This window comes from Eretmochelys imbricata, chromosome 11 (assembly GCF_965152235.1).
Source record: "Eretmochelys imbricata isolate rEreImb1 chromosome 11, rEreImb1.hap1, whole genome shotgun sequence".
Classification (NCBI taxonomy): domain Eukaryota; kingdom Metazoa; phylum Chordata; order Testudines; family Cheloniidae; genus Eretmochelys; species Eretmochelys imbricata.
Window position 1 is genome coordinate 79,678,597 of NC_135582.1, and position 6,921 is coordinate 79,685,517.

The window sequence follows — 6,921 nt, forward strand, 5'->3', positions numbered from 1 at the left end:
AGTGTGGCTGATGTGATTAGGCCCTGTGATGGTGTCCCCTGAATAGATATGTGGGCACAGTTGGCAACGGGCTTTGTTGCAAGGATAGGTTCCTGGGTTAGTGGTTCTGTTGTATGGTGTGTGGTTGTTGGTGAGTATTTGCTTCAGGTTGGGGGGCTGTCTGTAGGCAAGGACTGGCCTGTCTCCCAAGATTTGTGAGAGTGTTGGGTCATCCTTCAGGATAGGTTGTAGATTCTTAATAATGCATTGGAGGGGTTTTAGTTGGGGGCTGAAGGTGACGGCTAGTGGCGTTCTGTTATTTTCTTTGTTGGGCCTGTCCTGTAGTAGGAGACTTTTGGGTACTCTTCTGGCTCTGTCAATCTGTTTCTTCACTTCCGCAGGTGGGTATTGTAGTTGTAAGAAGGCTTGATAGAGATCTTGTAGGTGTTTGTCTCTGTCTGAGGGGTTGGAGCAAATGCGGTTGTATCACAGAGCTTGGCTGTAGACGATAGATCGTGTGGTGTGGTCAGGGTGAAAGCTGGAGGCATGTAGGTAGGAACAGCGGTCAGTGGGTTTCCGGTATAGGGTGGTGTTTATGTGACCATCGCTTATTAGCACTGTAGTGTCCAGGAAGTGGATCTTAATTGCGTCTCTGCTAAGGCTGCGTCTACACTCCCCCTTGTGTCGGTAGAACGTATGTGGCTCGGGGAGTGAATAAGCCACCCCCCGAGTGACACAAGTTACACGGACCTAAGCGCCGGTGTGGACAGTGCTATGGTGCTGGGAGAGCTTCTCCTGCCAACATGTCTACGGCTGCTCGTTGAGGGTGGAGAGCTCCCTCCCGTCGGCTTCCAGCCGCTCCAGTAGAGACTGCCGCTGGGGGCCACGTCACTCACAGCTGTGAGGGCCGAGCGGTTAAGGCGTTGGACTCGAAATCCATTCGGGTTTCCCTGCGCAGGTTCAAATCCTGCTCACAGCGAGGCCTGTGTTTTAGCCACACTTGCTCACCAGGGCAATACATCTCCACCGACCCTGAGACGCTCTCCATACACTCTCCACCCCAAGTAAACCCTGTTCTGCTCCTTTCATGGGGATGCCTGGGATGGTGTCTCATGCTGTGTCCCTGCGGTCTCAGCTCCCGAGGCCTCTGCCCCTCACCCAGCGCCCCCCGGCTCAGCCCCACCCCTGGGTGCTGCTCCTCTCCAGCGTGTGGAAGGAGCTGAGCACGGGCAGCCCGTATAAAAGGCCACGGGAGGCTGAGTCTCCCCCAAAAGGCCGTCCATGCGGGGCGGAAACGCTGGGGATGTGGGGCGGGTCTCCCCTCCGGAGGCCATTGGGCCCTTGGTCATCTTTCGAGCGCTGGAAGCGAAGCTCCAGAGAAGTGGGGGCCCTGCCTACACCCCGCTCCCCTCTGCCTCTTAGCCCGATGCCCTGCTCTTGCTCTGCCTCTTCCCATCCCGCCTCCGCCTCTTCCCCCAAAACCTGCGCCCCACCCCCCCTCGGCCTTTTCCCCTACGGCCCCGTCTTCTCGTGCCTCTTCCTGTCCTGCTCCACCTCCTTCCCCAAGGACCCCACTGCCCCCCGCTCACCAGAGACAGAGAAAAGGGACGGGTGCCTGGCCCCATGGCCCCCCGGTAGTCCCCCTTCGGGGAAAGGGGCGGAGAGGAGCAAGCAGGGGGTGAGTGGAGTCCTGGGGGAAGAGGCGGAGAGGAGCGAGGGGCAGGTAGGGGGACCTCGGGGGCCAGAGGAGTGAACAGTGGGTGGGCGGGGCCTCGGGGGAAGAGGATGACCGGGGGCGGGGCCTCTGTGGCAGGGCCATGCTCTAGGTGCCGGTGGCCCCCCAACTTCTCGGGGTCATCTGAAACCCAGGATGAAGGTGACACAGGGCCTGGTTCCTCTTTGGGCTAAGATTCCATAACAGCTCTCCCTTCCTGGCAGTGTGAAGGGGCTGGACAGGGGCATAAAGCCCTCCAGACACGGCCGGAGACAGGGAAAGGGCCGTCAATGCGGAAGAGAATCAGGCCCAGAGTTAGACAAGGGGTGCAGAGAATATTCTGGATTCTGGTCATTGCACTTCACCCTTGCTCGAAATGCTTCCTGTATTTTCTCCATTTCAATCCCTGACTCTCGGTCTCTGCCCCTTTCCCCGTTTCGTCCTCAGAATTAGCACCTTCAGCCAGTTAATCGCAGCAATCCCGCCATATGACGGCAGCCTGAAATCTCAGCTCTCCCCCGCCCCTCGCACGAGACCTGCTGCCAGCTGAACTGGAGAAAGAATGGGGACCGTCTCTGGCAGAGGGTGTGAAACAGACACCCGGAAAAGCTGAGTTTTCACAGGGACTGCTGGGCACGCACGGACTGTGGCTGGGGAGGGGGCTGCCAGACCTCCCTCGGGTGACCAGACAGCAAGTGTGAAAAATCGGGATGGGGGTGGGAGGTAATCAGAGCCTATATAAGAAAAAGACCCAAAAATTGGGACTGTCCTTCTAAAATCGGGACATCTGGCCACCCTAGACCTCCCCCACGGACTGCCACTGAAGGAGGAGGGGGCAGTTGCACAGACCTGCAGTGACCATGCAGAGTGTGAGGTTTGCTCCCCTCCTGTCTCCAGTGGGGCTGAGGTTTCTCTCTGAGCCTGCTGAGCCCTGTGGCCCTTCCCAGCCACGCCCATGGGAGCAGAAAACACCGAGAGACCAGGCCAGGAAGGTCATATGGTTTATTGGACCCGGTTCTGTTGGGGAGAGAGACCAGAGCCTGAGGACGAGCTCTGTGTAGCTCGAAGCCAGGTCTCTCCCCAGCAGAAGTTGGAGAATGAAAGAGATCCCCTCTACGCCTTGTCTCTCTAATCTTCTGGGACCGACCTTGCAAACAGAGAACTCTGAGGCAGTTCAGTGCTTCCGACCGAGCCCCAGGAGCCCGTATGTAACACGGGATCGGGGTTGCGTTCTTCCCTCTGGGAGTAGAGGCCCCAGGGGTCCAGAGTGAGGGGACTTCCTGAGGGAGCCCACGGCAGACAGGCATGCTCAAGGCTCAGAGAAGTGGGGTTCCAGGAGGTGGAAGGGCCTACGACTTAACCCTCGAGAGACTGGATCTCCGAGAAGGGCTGTCACACTGAAGGGGGTTCCTCCCAAGGACTGTACGAGGCTGAGAGAGAGCACAAGTCCTGTGAGTCCGTGACGCCATCCATGGATAGATAAACAGAGGATGGAAAGGGAGGTGATTCAGCAGCGGGGAGACTGACACTGGAATACTGCATCCCGTTCTGGTGTCCACATTTCAAAAATAACATTAAAATAACTGGAGAGAGTGCAGAAAAGAGCCATATTTGAGGGATGGAGAAGACTTATAAGGAGGAATTGAAAAACTCAGTCTGTTTAGTTTTTAAAAAGATGGAGAGGTGAGCTGATGGCAGCCTGCAAGTGCCTTCGCTGAGAGAAAACACCAAGTATTTAAAGGGCTCTTTAGTCTTGCAAAGAAAGGCAGAACAAGAACCAATGGCTGGAAGCAGAAATCAGAAAAATTCTCCTTAGAACAAGGCAGAGATTTGTAAGAGGGAGGGCGACTCATCACTGGAACAAACTGCGAAGAGAAGTGATGGACTCTCCATCTCCTGATGTCTTCCAGTGAAGACTAGATGCCCTTCGGGAAGGTGCTTTAGTGCAAAAGCAGCTCTTGTGATACACGGAAGGGCTGGGAGATGCAGGGCGTCATATTAGATGCTCCAATGGTCCCTTCTGGCCTTAAGTCGACTAATTTATGAAAAACTGGGGGTTTAGTGTATAGCCGGCTCCATCCCCCAAATCACCAGTCATTGAGTGCGGAGATCCGGGGGCAACAACTCCAAGCTCCAAGGGGCTGGGCAGGGGCAGGACATTAGCTGGGAGGGGAGGGGTGGGGGGGCAGTGACATCACAAATGCCTTTTGCAGGACCTCAGCCCACTGGGCAAAGGTGGTGGGGAGGGGGTGACCTCACAGAGAGACCCCGACATCAGCGGGGCAGGGCCGAGGTGCAGGGCCAGGGCAGTCGCTGAGACCCCCCCCGGCTTTGCTGCCGCACGTCTCCTTCTCCAGCTCTCCCCTCGAGGACGGGGAGAGAATTAGGATTCATGTCGTGAGCATGAGGAGGAGCCTCTGTGGAGTTTTCTCCTTTCCTACCCCTGGTTGTGCCAGAAAACGAACTTCCCTTGGACAAGGTCGGAGGCTGCGAGAGGTTTGGAACCTGTTGGGTCTGATGCACCTGCTGCAGGCAGAATTCTCGGCACAGAAAACACTGGCTTAAGGGGGCAGAATGTGATTTCCTACCGAGCGCTTTGACGCTTGGAATCACTGGGGACCTTGGGGTTTATCCTTTTTGGTTTCCCTTTTCCTCTTTCCTCCCTCCTTTCTCCTCTTCTCTTGCTTCTTTTTTCCCTGTTTCCCTCTCTCTCCCAAGGAGGGGTGTGTGTGGAGGGTGGGCAAGGGGGGTTGCTCTCATCGCGGGAGGTCCTCACAAAGAGGTGGGTCTGGATCTGAGAGCGATCCGCTCTGATGGTGACCTGGCCGTCCTGTGGGACCTCTGGTGAGAGCTCTCAGCCGCCCGCCCCTCAGAGTCTCAGGGCTGGTTGGCCGAGCGGGGGGCTATCGACAGCGAGGAGACTCAGGTCCTTTTGGTCTCGTTTCAAATCAGGCAAATAAGTCACAATCAATGCAAGGTATGGGATTAATCTTGCTGCTTCAGGGGCGGAAGGAGGCAGGGTCTTGGGAAAGGGTGAAGTGGGGCGGGGTCTGGGGCGGAGGGGGGGTTGACCCGGACCCGCACCCCCCTCGGATGACCTTGGCAGCAGTATTGGTCCCACCCTGCGGCAGGGCCGGGCTGGAACCAGGTACAGCTGGGGCAGGGCAGGGCAGGGCAGGGGGTGGGGGAAAGCTGGGCGGGCGGGAGCCAGGGGAGGTACCTCTCAGGTTACAAGCCAGATCTCGTAACCTGAGATCCAGAGAGGGGTGGGGCTCAGGACACACCCCTCCCATCGGCCTTTCCCGTTGGTTAGCGTCGGTGTGGAGATGCCTCGCACACTGGGTTTTGTGGGTCCTACTTTCAGGCACCTCCTTCTTCCTGTAAGCGGGGGAATAGTCCCGCTCTTGTGAGGAACTGTCCTGGCTTCTGCACGACCCCGGTGAAGTGGGCTAGTGAAAGGATCTGAGTCCTCGCTCCCACTCCCTTTACCCAGTGGCCTCCCTGCCCTGGAGGACTCCCCTTCCACTCTCCTGTCTGACAGAGTCCTCGTAACCCCGACAAGGCTGGGCCCAGGATTCCTGGGGGGCTCGACCCCCAACCCTGCGGTGGTCAGCTAGGACAGGGGCTAGGGTGTCCCTACTCCGGGGTACTCTCTCTGCACTGGGCACTTCTCTGACCCACTGACCATTACATACGATTTAAAGCAAATGCAAGTTATTTAATCAACAATTAATTTAAAAAAGAATAAGGAATAATGGGAAAGGTGAAAGGAAACACATCACCCCGCTCTGTGGCAGGGAACATCACACACAGCGTCTCTGGAACGTCAGGGCAGTTCACAGTCTGCTCCTTGTGAGTCCCAGGCCCCTTCTCCGGCCCTGGCTGTGCTGCGGGGATGCTGCTGGTCGGACACTCGCTCTGGTGGTGGCCACACGCTCTCAGGCTCGAAGTGGCAGGACCCTTCTTCCCAGTGTGGCCCCCGCCCTGTCGGGATTACGATCCAAGCCTGGCCTGCAGAGCCTCTTGGCTGAGGCGTCTCCCTGTGCGGGGCCCGCTGCCCAGGGTCCCCCTCGCTTTCCCCAGCTGCTCACCGCACCCAGCTCCGGACTGCTCCAGCCCCAGCCCCACCACTCGGTCTCTGCACGGCTGCTGCTCTGCCCCCAGCTCCCTGGGCTGCTTCTCTGGCCCCTCTGGCTCTGGTTGCTCCCACGACAGGTCTGCTCTCTCTGGGCTGCTTTACTGGTCCCTCTGGATCGGCACAGCTCCGCTCCCCAGCTCAGCTCGGGCCCCTGCTTTCTCCTTAGCTCGGCCCCACTCTGTCTGTCTGACCCAGGCAAATCCAGCTCACATGGAGGACAGGACCCCCCTGGCCTCCTGACTCCCTCATTAGCCTTCTCGCCCTGTCATTCAGGCTGACCTGGAGCGTTGGCCTCTCCCCATTGTTCCTGGGGACTATCAGTCTCAGGGTCCTGGTTTCCCATCGACCCTTCCCCTTTTAGTACTGGGAGCGAGCCAACCAAAACACCCCCACTGACTGTTAGTAAGGGGGCAACAGTCCCCTTACATTTAGGCCGTAGCTGGGGGGGTGTTGAGGATCGGCGGCATCTAAGTGTCAGATTTAGGTAGCTAAAGTGAAAGTAGCAGCCAAGCCCAGCTCAGTATTTTTGTGGAGCTAGCCCCTGGTGCTTAACCTGTTTTGAACAGCCCACTAGGCCCCCATCTGTGTTGTCAGGTGCCCGATCCCAGACCTACATTATTTTAAACAGATGCTTTTGAAAAACATACCAAAAGTCTAACGGGCTCTAAAAATCAGCTGAATACATTCTGGGCCTACAAGCACTAAAATACTTTCATCAAAACAGTGTCTTGTGCTTTGAACGGTATCACAACATGGCAGGGGCTGACAGTCAGTGCTAAATGTGTGAAGACCCATTTTTAATGATTCTTGCTAAAGCCAGTCAGCAAATGTCGTCTAGGAGTAAGTGCTGTAATTACGGGGAAGAAAAATCTGCATTTTTCACACGTAACAGAAGTGGAATAACTGCATTCAAAAATAAAATGATGAAAAACTTGAAAGGCCACAAGCCCTCTCAGTCCTACTACTTGTTCAGCCAATCGCTCAGACAAACAGGGGTTTGTTGACATTTGCAGGAGCTAATGTTGCCCACTTCTCGTTGACAGTGTCACCTAAAAGGGAGACCAGGCATTCACAGGGCACTGTTGTAGCT

At 56.6% G+C, this 6,921-nt stretch overlaps 1 non-coding gene across 1 annotated transcript; it reads left to right on the plus strand.

The window, feature by feature from the left end:
• Positions 1-876: 876 nt before the first annotated feature.
• On the plus strand, positions 877-958 carry TRNAS-CGA (transfer RNA serine (anticodon CGA)). The gene has a single exon. It is a non-coding gene; the product is annotated as a tRNA-Ser (tRNA).
• The last annotated feature ends 5,963 nt before the right edge of the window (positions 959-6,921 follow it).